The sequence below is a fragment of the Lithobates pipiens genome, unplaced genomic scaffold (assembly GCF_037356315.1).
Source record: "Lithobates pipiens isolate NorthernLeopardFrog02 unplaced genomic scaffold, aLitPip1_a1.2 Scaffold_1, whole genome shotgun sequence".
NCBI classification, from domain to species: domain Eukaryota; kingdom Metazoa; phylum Chordata; class Amphibia; order Anura; family Ranidae; genus Lithobates; species Lithobates pipiens.
Genome location: NW_027507685.1, coordinates 209,879,227 through 209,896,452, shown reverse-complemented (window position 1 = coordinate 209,896,452; position 17,226 = coordinate 209,879,227). Strand labels below are relative to the sequence as shown.

At 43.9% G+C, this 17,226-nt stretch overlaps 1 pseudogene across 1 annotated transcript in view; it reads right to left on the bottom strand.

Moving 5' to 3' along the window:
* Window positions 1-285: 285 nt before the first annotated feature.
* Window positions 286-17,226, bottom strand: part of LOC143982523 (cytochrome P450 2G1-like) — a 93,998-nt pseudogene continuing 77,057 nt past the window's right edge. Inside the window, exons 8-9 of the transcript XR_013274477.1 lie at window positions 11,411-11,552; window positions 286-2,813 (exon numbers count right to left, since the gene is read on the bottom strand). The product of XR_013274477.1 is annotated as a cytochrome P450 2G1-like (transcript). The remainder of the gene's footprint in view (window positions 2,814-11,410; window positions 11,553-17,226) is intronic.

Here is a 17,226-nt window from a genome sequence, read left to right as displayed (position 1 = left end):
GTGTGTGTGTGTGTGTGTCCAGCCTACCTGTGTCCCGAGCCTTTGTCCCGAGCCTCCGTCCCGTGTCGTGCCTTGCCTTCGTTCCGTCCCGTCCCGTCCCGTCCCGTCCCGTGCCTTGCCTTGCCTCCGTCCCGTGCCCTCTTCGTCGGCGGCCATTGTAAAATTCAAAAGCCGCGCCTCCTCCTTCGCCTGTGATAGGCGGAACACTGAATTTCCCAGCAGCCTGTGTTCCGCCTATCACAGACGTCGTATCATCCTCGTCCGTAGTACGAGGATGATACGACGTCCGTGATAGGCGGAACACAGGCTGCTGGGAAATTCAGTGTTCCGCCTATCACAGGCGAAGGCGGAGCCGGAGGCGCGGCTTTTGAATCAGAATGGCCGCTGTCTGTCTGCTCGACACGCTGATCGAGCGGGCAGACAGCGATGACTCGAGTATAAGCCGAGGGGGGCACTTTCAGCCTCAAAAAAGAGGCTGAAAATCTCGGCTTATACTCGAGTATATACGGTATATATATATATCTATATATATATAGATATATATATAGATATATTGTACTTGCAAGAGCTTGATTCATGTTCTCCTTATTTTCAGGTGTAATTTTATCGATAAATGAAGGTATTGTGTATTTTTGGGAGCCTGTGGTTTACAGCACTTCCTTACTTGAAGATGCTGCTGGTGAAGAAACACATTTTTGATGATTCAGAAGCAGCAAAAATAATGTTTTTTGAAGGAGAACTCTGGAGAGAAAAGTTACTTGCACTTTCATTATGGTCCTCATCATTTCATTCTGTAAAGTATTTGTTATTATCTTAATGGCACCTCTGGCATGCAAAGATGTGTTTTGTCATCCTTGTAGTATTTGGAAAATAATATTTCATAGTTACATAGTAGGTGAGGTTGAAAAAAGACACAAGTCCATCAAGTCCAACCTATGTGTGTGATTGTGTCAGTATTACATTGTATATCCCTGTATGTTGTGGTCATAGTTTTTTTAAACTATCGATGCCCCTGCCTGTGGAAGGGAATTCCACATCTTTGACACTCTCAGGCCGCGTACACACGGGCGGACTGTTCGCCCAACCTTGTCCGCTGAACAGTGTTTGGGCGGACAGTCCGCTCGTGTGTGGGGCTTCAGCGGACAGTTTCAGCGGACAGTTGGACGAACAAGGTCTTACGGAAATTCCGAAAAACTGTCCGCTGAAACAAGGTTTCAGCGGACTGTTCGCTCGTGTGTAGGCTTGTTCGGCCAACTAAGTCTCGCGCATGCTCAGAAAGGATTTCCACGTCAGAAGGTTGCATTGCAGTGTATTGGACGTCGAAATTTTCGATCCGTCGTGCGTGCCGAAACGTCATCGCGCACGGTTTCAGCAAACTGTTCGTCCGTCGTGTGTGGCCATGTCCGTCCATGCTAAGTTTGAGCGGACTGTTTGCCGAAACTGTTGGACGGACAAAGTTGGGCGAACAGTCCGCGCGTGTGTACGCGGCCTTACAGTGAAGAACCCTCTATGCAGTTTAAGGTTAAACCTAATTTCTTCAAATTTTAATGAGTGGCCATGTGTCTTAATAAACTCCCTTCTGCAAAAAAGATGTATCCCTATTGTAGGGTCACCAGTATGGTATTTGTTATGTGAAATATTTCTTCTCACAATATTTTTAAATTGCAGCTTTGCTCTCAGCAGAAATTTCACTGTGGAAATGTTTCCAAACTCTAGATGTTGGTCTCACCATCTTACTGAAAGGAGGAACAAACGATTTACTGCATCTTCGTGCTGCACTCAGTGCGCCTGCGTGCCTGTGTCTACGGCGCATGCGCCGTAGACAGCGGTGCCTGACCGTGTAGGTTTAGGAGATATTTCTTGGACCTACAGGTAAGCCTTAATCTAGGCTTACCTGTAGGTCAAAGTGTGTTGTAAGGGTTTACAACCACTTTAATAGGAATCATTTAAAAGGGATAAATTAATTTGTCAGACAAATTTACTTTCTTACCTGTCAGTTAGGACCTAAGAGGACAGAAACTATCATCTACTGTATCAACCAACAACCACCCAAATGTAGGAGGTACAAGATTGTGCCCACAAGTAAACTAAACTGGAGCCTTATTCTTGCAGTGTTACTTGAATTGTGTTCCATGATTTTCTTGTATTCAGCTGAAAGAACTTGCAATAATTTAAGATGAGGAAAATCCTGTCTAAACTGCCCTGGTAGGGGACCATCCTGTGTCTGAGCAGGAATGGGTTGAAGAGTGCATGTGTTCCCCCACCACTTGCCTCCCAATATACAACTCAACTGTTACATATACAGAATAAACAAAGTTCATTTTTAGAAGCATAGTTAAGCCCCATACACACTGTCAGATTGTCTGCCGATTTTTGTAATCAGATTTACCAAAATCATGTAGTAGAAGGGCCTGTCTGATTGCATACAAATTGAAACTCCTAATGTTTGACCTCATTTTACATGGTTTTGGTAATTCTGAAGGAAAAACTCAGCAGAAAATCTGATAGTGTGTATGGGGCTTTAGAGCACTGAAGAAAAAGTACATTTAATGTATTCCATCTGCTTTGGATATTTATGCCTCAGATGGATAGATGTCTTCATGTTCAGCACGTGATAGAGAAAGTTAATTGCTAGCGAGGAATGAAAGCCAACGTATACGATTTTGGTAGATTGCCAAATCCAGATACATGTGGACTGATATCCAGATCCTCCATAGGAAGTTCAGGCTTCAATACAAAGTTCTGCACGATTGTAACTATCAGAAGGAAAATCTCCATTCGGACTAGAGCTTCTCCCATACAGTTCCTCTTCCCTATGAGGGAATAAAGGCAGTTTATATTAGACATTACCTAAAGGCAAAATGAAAGGTTGAAATGCATTTAATAAAATCAGTCAGTCTGCTCAAGGTTTCTTTTTTCCACTTATAGTATAGTTGTAGAATACATGCATTATATAAAATGTGTTGGATAGCCTTGCTGACCAAAGAGGAGAGCAGATTGAGTTCTAGTGTGGACACTCTTTCTCCCTGTTTCAGTGTTGCTGTGTGGGCAGCTACAGGAGGCTTGTGAGCAGGTGCAGTTAGCTAGTCTGCCCCTAGGTGGCTCTGTCAAAGAATAGTGTATGGTAATAGAGATGGGCTGAACACCCCCCTCTTTGGTTTGCAGCAAAACTACCAAAAAGGGGAAAAGTTCTGCCCCGAACTGCAAACTCCATTAAAGTCAATGGGAGTCGAGCATGAGAACTCAAAATTGCCCATTGAAGGCTTTTATGCAAGTAATTGGCTATAGGATATGGGGGTCCGAGTACTGCCATGAGGGACATGTATCAATGCAAAAACATATTTTATAAACAATAGTTTTTTCAGGAGCAGTGATGTTAATGAGCTTAACCACTTGTCAACTGGCTCACGCACATATACATGGGTAAAGCGGTTAGTTCCCGCAAAACACCATGCCCGTATATTGGCTCCTTTAAGAGCCATGGCGGGGGATGCGATTTGTGTGGACGTGATCGCCGCCGGCCACCCACGCTTGTGGGCACGAGAGCATATGTAAACATTTTGGGTGATATTTATTATAGCAAAAAGTAAAAAATTGTTTTTTTTTTCAAAATTGCGCCGCTCTTTTTTTGTTTATAGCAGGCATGTCCAAAGTCTGGCCCGCGGGCCAATCGCGGCCCGCGGCTCGGTTTTGAACGGCCCGCCTGGTTATTTGGACATACATATCTTTTGTGGCCCCCGACGATCTCCCAGCGCCGGGGCCACAAAAGATATATATGCTTCGGAAGGTACAGGGAGGACAGGACCGAGCGCCGTACACAGGAGAATTTCCTGTTTACGGGCAGCCTCTGTAATAGGAAGTCCTTCTCCTGCATTGCCATTGGACGACTGTTCTGTCCGTGTAAACAGGAGATTCTCCTTTGGCGCTCGTCAGTGCATTCCTGGCAATGGTGCTGTGTTCCTGGCAATGGTGCTGTGTTCCTGGCAATGGTGATGCGTTCCTGGCAATGGTGCTGCGTTCCTGGCAATGGTGCTGCGTCCCTGGCAATGGTGCTGCGTCCCTGGCAATGGTGAGCCATTCCTGGCAATGGTGCTGCATTCCTGGCAATGGTGAGGCATTTGGGGAGGCATTCCTGGCAATGGTGCTGCGTCCCAGGCAATGGTGCTGCGTCCCTGGCAATTGTGCTGCGTCCCTGGCAATGGTGCTGCGTCCCTGGCAATGGTGCTGCGTCCCTGGCAATGGTGCTGCGTCCCTGGCAATGGTGCTGCATTCCTGGCTATGGTGCTGCGTCCCAGGCAATGGTGCTGCATTCCTGGCTATGGTGGGGGCATTCCTGGCTATGGTGGGGGCATTCCTGGCTATGGTGGGGGCATTCCTGGCTATGGTGGGGGCATTCCTGGCTGTGGTGGGTGTGTTCCTGGCAAAGGTGGGTCTGCAGATGTGCACTGATTAGGCTGCATTGGTGGGCACTGACCATTATTTTGCTTCACAGTTCTTTATTTAAACATTTTTTTTTCCTGAAACTTCCCTCTTAAAGTGAAGGTGCGTGTTATACGCCAATTAATACAGTATGTACAAATACGCCCAAGCTCATTTCTTCCCACACACAGCCACAAAGGCAAGAGAATTCTTGTTGGGCAGTGTATTAGAGCTCGAACGAACACACTTAGACCGAATTTTAACGATTCAAAGAATGTCAGGCAAAATGGTCGGCCCTCGCACATGTTCACTTCATCAAATCCGGCCCTCTTTGAAAAAAGTTTGGACACCCCTGGTTTATAGTGCAAAAAATAAAAACCGCAGAGCTGATCAAATACCACCAAATTGATATCCCGTGGGTGTTTTTTTCCAGTTAGTGCCACTATGGTGGATCAGTGTGGATGAGTGTGGACCCAACACCTACCTCATTGTCCTTTGGACACTGAGGCTGTTAATTTGCGATAGAAGTGCCGCCACTGCTCCAGCAGTGAAACCTTTATGGTGACCCTTTTGGGTATGTTCCTTCTATGTGATTATTATGCTGTATGTTCCATATTTGAAGCAACTGTTATGTACTATGTTACTTAATTAAATTAACATGTTTGATTTTGATTTCATTGTATAGTGTGTTCCTGTTCTATGACTTGCCCCTGACGAAGGGAGGTCTTTAAGTCCCAAAATGCGTCAGTCTGTCTGGATACCTTTATGGGAATCCTCACCATCAACACCATTGTTTTTAGTGGTTTTTGAATATTGTATTTATGTATACTGTTTTTGAATAAATTGTATCATATTTTATCTTGTTGCCGTAAAATACCTCTTTTATCTCTTAGGCCGCGTACACACGGGCGGACTGTCCGCCCAACTTTGTCCGCTGAACAGTGTTTCAGCGGACAGTCCGCTCGTGTGTGGGCTTCAGCGGACAGTTTCAGCGGACAGTCTGACGAACAAAGTTTTTCGGAATTTCCGTAAGACTGTCCGCTGAAACTTGGTTTGAGCGGACAGTCTGCTCGTGTGTAGGCTTGTTCGGCAAACTAAGTCTCGCGCATGCTCAGAAAGAATTTACACGGCGAAGGTTGCATTGCAGTGTATCGGACGCCGAATTTCTCGTCCCGTCGTACATGCCGTTCACGTCATCGCGCAAGTTTTCAGCGGACTGTTCGTTCGTCGTGTGTGGTCAAGTCCGTTCATGCTAATTTTGAACGGACTGTTTGTCAAACTGTTTGACGAACCTAGTTGGGCGGACAGTCCGCCCGTGTGTACGCGGCCTTACACTAGGGATGTTGGCAACCTCTTATGGTACAGTTGGATGTTCATCCTTTATATTTAAATACCACCAAAAGAAAGCTCTATTTGTGGGAAAAAAGGACTTAAATTTTGTTTGGGTACAACATGGCACGATTGCATAATTTTCAGTTAAAGCAACGCAGTGCTGTAACGCAAAAAACGGCCCTGTTCATTAAGGGGCAAAATCTTCCAGGGCTGAAGTGGTTAAAGTGCAAAAATAAACTTCAGCCCAAAAAGATTTACCCACTTCCTGACCAGGCCATTTTTTGCGATAAGGCACTGCGTAGCTTTAAATGACAATTGTGCGGTCGTGTAGCATTATACCCATGGATTTCCTTTTTTTTTTCCCAAAAAATTGAGCTTTCCTTTCGTAGTAATTGATAACCTCTATGGTTTTTATTTTTTGTGCTATAAACAAAAGTGCAACAATTTTGAAAAAAAATTAAAATATTTTTAACTTTTTGCTTTAATAATAAATATCCCCCCAAAAAACAAAAAAAAGATATATACACTTTTTTTGGGACCATTGACATTTATACAGCGATCAGAGCTAAAAAAAAGCCACTGATTACTATATAAATGACACTGTCAGGGAAGGGGTTAACACTAGGGGGCAATTAAGGGATTAAGTTTTTCCTAGGAAGGTGTTTATAACTGTGGGGGGGGGGGGATGGGACTGACTGGTGGTAGATAAAGATCGCTGTTTCTGAACACTAGGAACAGCAGATCTCTCTGTCTACATCTTGACAGAACGGGGATCTTTCTATTTACATTGACAGATCCCTATTCTGTCTCTCAGAGGAGAGGTCACGAGTTGCCGGCAGGCATCGCCACTGCTGGCCGCACGCATTGGCTCTGGCTTACCGCCACCTGCACGCCCGCGCCCCCTATAGCTCTTAACCACTTCAGTACTGCCCACTTTCACCCCCTTCCTTCCCAGGCCAATTTTCAGCTTTCAGCGCTGTTGCACTTTCAATAAGAATTTTCCGGTCATGCAACACAGTATTCAAATTAAATTTTTATCATTTCGTTCACACAAATAGAGATTTCTTTTGGTGGTATTTATTCACAAATCATTTTTTTATTTTTTGCGATATAAGCGAAAAAGGAACTACATTTTTGAAAAAAAATGTTTTCTACTTTCTGTTTTAAAAGAAATCCAATAAAATCGAATTTTGTCATAAATTTAAGCCAAAATGTATTCTAATGACACTGGAAAGGAGAGAGGGACTGTGCCAAAAAGGGTAAGATAGCTTAAAGTGATTGTAAGGTTTTTTTTTTTAAACAACAACTCCAGCACTGTAGGAGGTGATTTCACCATCACAGTTAAAAAGAAAATGGTGGATGTATGCCCATAATTAGAAGTGGGTGGATGAAGGGTGGTATTCTAGTGGTGGGCATACCCATTGATCAATCTCTTTTTTTTTTTTTTCAGCCCACAGGCTGCATGAAAAAAAGAAGATTACAATATATATCCAATGAGGACCAGCAACGTACTGGTATGTTGCTTGACCTTGAGTGGTTATACCAGAATGATGCCTGCAGGTTTAGGTATCATCTCGGTATCATTCTTTTCAGCCAGCGGTCAGCTTTCATGTAAAAGCAATCCTAGCAGCTAATTAGTCCCCAACTCCCTCCCCGCACAGTCTTCCATGGTTTTCTCTGGCACTTCTGTCCCAACGCGGAACCCAGGAATGCAGCCGGTGGTTCCGCCAGCTGACTATAGAGCTGATCAAAGACCAGAACAGCTCCAATCATCTTTATCACCTAAGAAACCAGAAGCTACGAGCATTTCATGACTTAGGTTTCACCGGTTATAAACAGCGCCATTGGGAAATAGGGAAAGCATTTAATCACATTGATCTTGGTGTTGTCAGATGCTTTGAGAGCAGAGAAGAGATCTAGGGTCTAATAGACCCCATTAAAAAAAAAAAAAAAAACTACCTATTACTATAATATTTACATTCATAGTTACATAGTAGGTGAGGTTGAAAAAAGACACAAAGTCCATCAAGTCCAACCTATGTGTGTGATTATATGTCAGTATTACATAGTATATCCCCGTATGCTGTGGTAGTTTAGGTGCTTATCTAATACTTTTTTGATACTGTCGATACTCCCCGCTGATACCACCTCCTGTGGAAGGGAATTTCACATCCTTGCTGCTCTTACAGTAAAGAACCCTCTATGTAGTTTAAGGGTTTAAGGTTAAACCTTTTTCTTATAATTTTAATGAGTGGCCACACGTCTTGTTAAACTCCCTCATGCAAAAAAGTGTTATCCCTATTGTGGGGTCACCGGTACGGAATTTGTAAATTGAAATCATATCCCCTTTCAAGAGTCTCTTCCCCAGAGAGAATACGTTCAGTGATCACAACCTTTCCTCATAACTAATATCCTCCAGACCCTTTATTAGATTTGTTGCCCTTCCTTGTGCTCGCTCAATTTCCAGTACATCCTTCCTGAGGACTGGTGCCCAGAACTGGACAGCATACTCCAGGTGCTGCTGGACCAGAGTCTTGTAGAGATGGAGAATTATTATTTTATCTCTGGAGTTGATCCCCTTTTAATGCATGCCAATATTCTGTTTGCTTTGTTAGCAGCAGCTTGGCATTGCATGCAATTGCTGTGCCTTTCATCTACTAGGATCCCTAGGTCATTTTCTATCCTAGATTTCCCCAGAGGTTCTCTCCCCAGTGTATAGATTGCATTCATATTTTTGCCACCCAAATGCATTATTTGACATTTTTCTACATTAAACCTCATTTGCCATGTAGTTGCCCACCCCATTCATTTGTTCAGATCTTTTTGCAAGGTTTCCACATCCTGCGGAAAACTTATTGCCCTACTTAGCTTAGTATCATCCGCAAATACAGAGATTATACTGTTTACCCCATCCTCCAGGTCATTTATGAACAAATTAAACAGGATTGGTCCCAGCACAGAACCCCCCTACTCACCTCTGACCATTCCGAGTATTTCCCATTTATCACCACCCTCTGAACTCACCCCTGTAGCCAATTTTCAATCCATGTACTCACCCTATGGTCCATGCCAACGGACCTTATTTTGTACAGTAAACGTTTATGGGGAACTAAATCCAGATACACCACGTCTACGGGCCTTTCTTTATCTAGATGGCAACTCATCTCCTCATAGAAGGTTAATAGATTGGTTTGGCAAGAACGATTCGTTGTAAATCCATGCTGATTACTGCTAATGATACTGTTCTCATTACTAAAATCTCTTTATTCTTGACATAAAGGGTATCCATGAATGTTTGCCAGCCAGTCACGAGAGCTGTTGAACCAGGTCTTTCTAGGTCCGTCAGAATTTCTAGGTCGGTCAGAATTTTTGAAAAAAAAAAAAGGTCAGATGAGGCATACACACGATCAGAATATACGATGAAAAGCTTCCGTCTTTTTCTGTTGGATATTCTGCTCGTGTGTACACAGCATAAAACCTGCGTAAATTCCAGAAAATGTACCCTAGTGTGTAGACACTATAACCTTTGCGCAAACCAATAAATATACGCTTATTGACATTTTTTTTTTACTAAAGACATGTGGCTACATAAATTTTGGCCTAAATGTATGACTAAAATTTAGTTTATTGGATCTCTTTTTATAACTTAAAGTAGAAATTATAATTTTTTGCAAAAAAATAACAATTGCAGAGGCAATCAAATGCCATCTAAAGAAAGCTTTATTTGCGGGGAAAAAAAGGATGGGTAGAACATTGCATTACCAGTTAAAACAGCACAGTGTCAAAATGTAAAAGTGCTCCGGTAATTGAGCAGCCAAATCTTCTGGGGCTGAAGTGGTTAAAGTGTAATGAAAGTCTGCTGTGTGGTGGGTGGACTTTTGCTACAATGTGAGAGTATTCACAGCATACTTTAGCATTATGGCACATTTATCTCCCAAAGTGCTCTCATCTAGCGACGTGGGCCATCTTTAATATTGATTGGACCCTGGGCAAAAAATTTCTTGGGCCCCCCCCCCCCCCTTCCCATGCAATTTCACTCTCCACCTGCTGTGAGACATACAATAAATAGCAGCTAAACTTAAAAACAGTTTACTGTATCAGATCAGGCAGCAATTGTGATTGGTTCCCAGCAGTTACAGCATCATTACTGCTTACTGACTGGTTGCTAGAGGTTACAGCACACATTACTGCTCACTGATTAGTTGCTAGAGGTTACAGCACATCATCTCCTCACTGCAGGGGAGCATGATATACATATGAATACTGCCTTTATTTACATGTGAATGCCGCTGGCTGCAGCTATTTACTTAGTATTGCCGTCACTATTTACATATGAATGCCGGTTATTTACATGTAAATACAGGGTCTGCAGATGAGTCATCTGTACACAACAATAGGATAGAGCTGGGCAGCTTTAGTACCAGCACTTCACACTGAGATATCAGACACATCACAGGACTAAAACTTCAAGGGACAAGGGCATTTAAACCTGGATAGTTGGCAATTATGAGGCAGCTGTTTTGGGCCCCACAACAGAGACAGGGGCCAGGGCAGCTGCCCCTTTGCCCTGCCTTAAAGACAGCCCTGCAACAACGTAAAATCCGTAACCCCCCTGACATCTTTTCAGTGTTTTCTTCTGTCTTTGGCCATCTTGACTGAATGGCTCTGGATGACTAAACTTGATGATCTTGTGAGTAACTTAAGCCAGCCATAGATGGAGCGATTTTCTTTCCTGCTACTACAGTTTGCAGGAAATAAAATTGCTCTATTCTCTCATCATCAAAGTCAATGTTTATGGGAAATCCCACCCACAGAGCTATTGTGCTCTCCTGGCGGAGGGAGTCGGAAGAACACACAGTGATTTTTCAAAGTGGCTTAAACACCTGGCAATATTCAGATGAAAAATCAGACAGGACTGCCCATACACGATTTGAATCTCAGCCGGCTCCTGATGAACCAGCCAAGATTCAAACCATCTATGGCTTTAGCCCTAGCACCCAAGGTATGCCAAGATTGTACACTGGGTTGCACATGAAAAGTTCAGTGCACAAACTGAAATAAAATGCTGATAGGCAGAAGAGATATACAGTCTCCTCTGCAATTAAAGCCTACCTACCAGCCATTTTGTTTACAAAGTGTTTAGTTCTACTTTAAAGAGACACTTTCCGTTTACTCATTCAGGACAAAATGACAGTGTCTGTGTAAAGCCACCCCTCGACCACTAAAATTCACCTATCTAGCAATCCAGCGCCGATCCTTCCTTCATTGTAGCCAAAACAAAATACTCAGTGTTTCCAGTAAAGGGGAGCATGTGACCTTCTGCATGATGCAATGCTTGGGCACACATCTGAAAATGATCTGCCATTTTTGTCAAATGAATAAACTTTTCTAATGTCTATTTTTAAATCTTTGAATAATTGTACATAATATGCATATGCATTTATTATTATTGTCACGATTGTCTTCATTGTTGTTTTTTTTTTTTGTTTTTTTTTAGTAGAGTAAGTTCTTTTCTGTTTTCAGAACAGTCATATAGCACATAGGAAAAATCTATGTTTCGTATAGCATATCATGATGAATTTGAATTAAACCTGGCATGAAATGTTGATATTGAATTTAGTGTAAATGTGTACAGAGTTTATATATACTGTATTCTCACCTGCAGCAAGAGGCATAAAGCCATCGTTCTTTCTAAATTCTCCATTTTCATCAAGAAAATTCTTGGGGTTGAATTCATTAGGATATGGAAAACAGGCGGGGTCTTTTAACACTGTGGTGATCATCGGATAAATGTTGGTGTGCTGTAAAAGCAAAGATAAAAACTAAGATTCTGTAAAACAGGTTACAGGATTTAACTTAGAAAAACGTTTTTGTGTTTGATGTAAATAAAGGATCACCAATGATTCAATAACAGGTTTTTGGTTGCCAGTTTCACTCATATTTCATATTGGGGTAGTTTACTAAGATAAATGCGCTGTGTCGGCTCCTACCTTAATTTGTGCACCAGATAAATTATTAATTGAGCTTGTGAACCAGCGCACACATAAGCGCAACAGATGATATGCCGGCGCACATGATAATAATATGCCATTGTTAATAGCGCACGCCGTACCATTAACAGTCCATTCACACAGCGGCAACACGACTTCCAGCGCAACTTTGAGAGGCAACTTGGACACCACTTGAGTATGAATCACAACGTTACTTGAGGCGACTTACAATACGACTTGGGATGACTTACAACACCACTTTAAGTTGCCTCCAGGTCAGGTGACTTTAATGTTAAAGCGGGAGTCCGCCGGGAGTTCCGCCGTTTTTTTTTTTTAAAAGCCAGCAGCTACAAATACTGCAGCTGCTGACTTTTAAAATAGTGACACTTACCCGCCCAGCGCGCCCACGATGTCAGCACCCGAAGCCGATCTCTCGATCGTCTCTCGGGTGCTGCCGCCGCCATCTTGGATATGGGCATCAGGAAGTGGAGCCTTTCGGCTTCATTTCCCGGTTCCCTACTGCGCATGCGCGAGTTGCGCTGCTCAATAAGGATGGTCCCCGCTGTCTCTGGGATCCGTGTGTTTCCCAGCAGGCAGCGGGGGACTTTCGAAAAGGGGCATAGATTCTGCGGAAAGGGGCGTACCTTCTGCAGAATCTACGCCAGAAGTGGGTGCAGATACCTGTACTGTACAGGTATCTGCACCCCCCCCCCCCCCCCCCCGAAAGGTGCCAATTGTGGTGCCGGAGGGGGGGAGGATTCCAATGAGTGGAAGGTCCACTTTAAATAAAAAAACTGGCATGGATTCCCCTCCAAGAGCATACCAGGCCCTTCAGGTCTGGTATGGATTTAAAGGGGAACCCCACGCCCAAAAAAAGGCATGGGGTCCCCCTCAAAATCCATTCCAGACCCTTATCCGAGCACACAACCTTGCAGGCCGCAGGAAAAGGGGGGGGGGGGGCAAAAGAGGGCCCCCTCCTGTACCGTACCGTACCAGGCCACATGCCCTCAACATTGGAAGGGTGCTTTGGGGTACCCCCCAAAGCACCTTGTCCCCATGTTGATGAGGACAAGGGCCTCATCCCCACAACCCTGGCTGGTGGTTGTGGGGCTCTGCGGGCGGGGGGCTTATCGGAATTTGGAAGCCCCCTTTAACAAGGGGACCCCCAGATCCCGCCCTCCCTGTGTGAAATGGTAAGGGGGTACAAAAGTACCCCTACCATTTCACAAAAACAGTGACAAAAATGTTAAAAATTACAAGAGACAGTTTTGACAAGTCCTTTATTAAAGTCTTCTTTTTTCCATCTTCTTCAGGTCTTCTTCCTTCTTCCTTTCTTCATCCTTCAGTTTCTTCCTCCATCTTCTTCTTCCTCCAGGTTTAGGGCTCATTCACATCATTGCACTACATTGGCATAGTTCCCAACTGTCCCTGATTTTGAGGTACTGTCCCTCATTCCGAACAAAGTCCCTCTTCCCTTCTCATTTGTCCCTCATTTTGCTCTGATCTATATAAAATGCACTACTTATATATCAAAAAAAGTTTTACAGTGCTAATCCTTTCATCCAATTTCTAAATTGCTGTAATTGTAACTTCTGAAAGCCAATATAAAGAAATAGAAGTGGTAAAAAAAAGGACTTGTGGGTTTAACCAATCATTTGTTTTTGTACAATTCTCCAAGGAGGGGGTCTATGCCTACACACTTTTGCTAATAGGTGTCCCTCATTCCCATCTCAAAATGTTGGAACTGGGAGGTATGCGTTAATGTACATTATGGTTCACATCAAACCAAAACTACACTGCATCTGAGCACCACAAATCAAAAACACTATTTAATTCAGTTTTAATATTCAAAGCAAGCCCATCCATCCATTCATGTCTGCATGCTTTATTTTGCTGAGAAATCACTTTGAAAAACATCCCCTTAAGCATTTATGGCTGTGGCCATCTTGAGTAAGGGCAGCTTATAGCATTTGCCTCATGCTCAGGCATGCAGGAAGACACACAGCATGTATGACATAATTTGCCAAGGCTTGGAAACCAGAAAGTAACTGAACAAACGTAAAAAAAATGTTTAAAATAAGAAAACATGATTTTCTTTCCTATCTATTTACTAATGCTAGCAGCATAAGGGTTAAACATAGTCAGTGTTGATTGAGAAAATTGAGAGAATGAAGTTCCACTTTAACATGCATTGCATTAAGGTAATAAGGTTGAATGGCAAGACCAAGATGCATTAAAAAGGTACTTGTAGCATGACTGCTGAGGCGCAAAGGTCTAGGCATAAAGCCAACCATTAACATTAGCACAACCCCTTGCCCCCCATATAGGAAACCACACTTACAACTGTTAAGTTGGAAAAAAGGGACAAGGCCACAGCTTTAATTAATTTTCCAACACAGAACACGAAAACACTTAAGCCAGTGCCACTCACAGTTGTACTGAGAGTACGCTTTAACATTAACCAAAATTTCTAGAACTGAGGTGGAGCATTAACATTAACCAGTTAAATTCCAAAGGGGGCCTGTCCTTACCATAAATGCTGGACAGACGGCCTAATTCCAATTACCCCTTAAGGGCATAGCCCATTAGAGCGACTTTTAATGCTGGCAAGGTAAAAAATTGCCACCAGTGTGTCAGTATTTAACTGATGAGCGCCCCACCGCAGCCAGGGCCTGTTCCACACCATGTTGAAGACCAATGTTGAAAATATCCAAGCCAATATTATTAAGGTGAACACCATCTGGTTTCAACAGATCATCATTTGCACCCTCCAAATCCTTGTGCTGGAACACGACCCCCCCCCCCCCCCCCCCGATTTGTCAAACTTGGATACCACAGCAAGCGAGGTACGATCTCGGACCAAACAAGAACTGAGTTGAAGACCGCATAACAATGGGCCATATCCTGTTTGATAGCAGCTCTGAGAACGTCGTTCCCCCCAACATGAAGGATCTGAATGATGGGGCCGGAAACAAGTGAATGAAGACCAAGGCACTCAGGGAGGACCTGCGACCATCATAAACCACAGAGCCCACGCCAGCGGACTCTTGATATGGAAAGCCCATGTTCGACCCATAGCTCCAAAAATCTGACCGACAAAAAGCCCAGCAAATAAAGGAATCCCTGATGATTCAGATTAAGGCCGGTTGGAAACCTGCAATCAAAATAACAAGTTTGGGAAAACATACAGTACAAAAAAAAAATAGAGGATTCCCACCTACCCAAACGCTGAAGCTCTGTATCGGAAAAACCAATGCCAGAGGCCACGGGAGCAGCGCTGATGCGGAAAGAGTGCGTTGGAAAATCTTGAGATGGAAGGCCCAATTTGTCGAGGCAACAACGAAAAACCCGCAAGAACTGAAAGCTACTCAGGGAGGAAGAGTCAGCGTGAACTAGAAAAGTTGTGAATGGAGGACGAGCAGATCTAAATGCGAGGCCAACAAGACCAGGCAAAAGGGGCCTGTGCAAGAAAGAAAAAATACACATCTACCCCTACCACAAGTGTCTGTTTTTGAGGTATGCAGAAACACCGATACACAGTGCTCAGAAAAAAATTACGTCCTCGGTTCTAACACCATCCCACTGAGGATCTGGATCGCAAAACCAGCTCGCTGATATGAAAGTCACCAAAACACGCCCAGGAGAAAACCACTCGGAACAGTAGGGTCTCAAAAACCAAGGAACACACTGACGGCAACAGGGAAAATATAGAGGAGAGAATATGGGGCGAAACCAGGCGCCGCAAATTAGGAGAATGAGTCAAGCGTCTCCACACCTGCAACACCCTCCGAACAGGAAATTCCTTTATGATGTCTGCCCAAACGAGGAGACGAAACCAACAAGACAAAGCAGACATGGACAAACTGACCATGGAGCCAGAAGAGTCTTTTTGGAGTAAAAACACAAGGTAGGAAAACAAAGCAAGGCTTCTATCATGATGTGACGTAAGTAAAAACAGCTCCAACAAGGTGAGGTTGCGCAAAAAATCCATGTGGCCCATGAGGCAGGCCATGTGGCCCATGAGGCAGGCCATTTCTTGGCAGACCATTCCCCCGGGAAAAAGGCACCAAAGCCAAAGGAGCCAGTCGCATCCGTGTAAACCTCCAACTGCAAGTTCGGCACCTCCCCCAGCAACCAACATGAATGGCCATTGTATGACCGGAGAAAGGATAGCCAGACATCCCAGTCGTAACGCATCGACCTGGTTATATGGACATAATGATGGGGGGCAGCACATCTTTCATAGCCCATGATAAGCATCTACAAAAGGCTCTCCCCATGGGCAAAGACTAGATGACCCAAAAGGGACTGAAGCTGCTTTAACTGAAGTTTCCTAGACCCTTTAGCCAAACGGACCAGGGAGATAAGTCTAACCAATTTATCATTGGGCAAATGAAAAACCATGGCCACCATGTCTATTTCTATGCCCAAAAAAGGATAACTGTCACAGGACCCTCCGTTTTTTCAGCCGGGATGGCAAACCGCTTGCAGATATCCTGAAAAACGGAAAGGAGCTGCTGAGACTGGCCGCTTTCGGCCGAGCCTATAAAGAGAAAGTCATCCAAGTAATGTAACAGGGAATGCAGGCCAGCCAAATGGACAACCACCTATTTAAGGAAGCTACTGAAGAGTTCAAAGTAATAACATGAAATCCCGCAGCCCATAGGAAGGCACATGTCAAAAAAGTAGCTTCCATGAAAGTAGCAGCCCAGCAGGTGAAAGCATTCTGGGTAAACTGGGAGGAAGTGGAAGGCGGACTCAATGTCTGCCTTAGCCAGCAAAGCTGACTGGCCAGCGGACCTAATCAAAGTCAATCTTCTTTTTTTGGTCTGCTCCAGACCACCTGTTGATTGCAGTTGGTTACCTGCAACCACTTTCCAACATAGACCCCTCAGACCAGTACAGATCTGGGCATCCTTCTATCCCCTCTCCAACACATGCACAAAGAGTGCCTTACAATAAAGTGGATAAACGGCCGAACTAACCAACTGGGAGCCATTATTGAAAGACAGCACTCTTATGCCTTGTACACACGGTTGAAAATTCCGATGGAAAAGGTCCGATCAGATTATATTGTCAGAAAATCCGATTGTGTGTGGGCTCTATCGGACTTCAAGGATCTCAAATTTTCCCAAAAAAAATCTGATCTGACTTTTTCCGATCATTTGCAGAGAATTTCAATCGGACAAAGTGCCACGCATGCTCAGATCAAATTATGAGACCAAAGCTATTGGCTACTAGCCTGAACGTAGTTCCCGTCATAACGAATGAACATCATCACGTTCCGAACTATCGGATTTTCCGACAACTTTGTCCGACCGTGTGTATGCAACACTAGTTTAGGACAAAATCGAACGGATTTTGTGGTCGGAATGTCCGATCGTGTGTACAAGGCATTAAGGATACCATCCCTGGTTACCACACTCAGGAGGGCTCTTCATTAGAAAAATCTTAGTGGTGTTTTTTACCCACTTGGAGGAAAGCG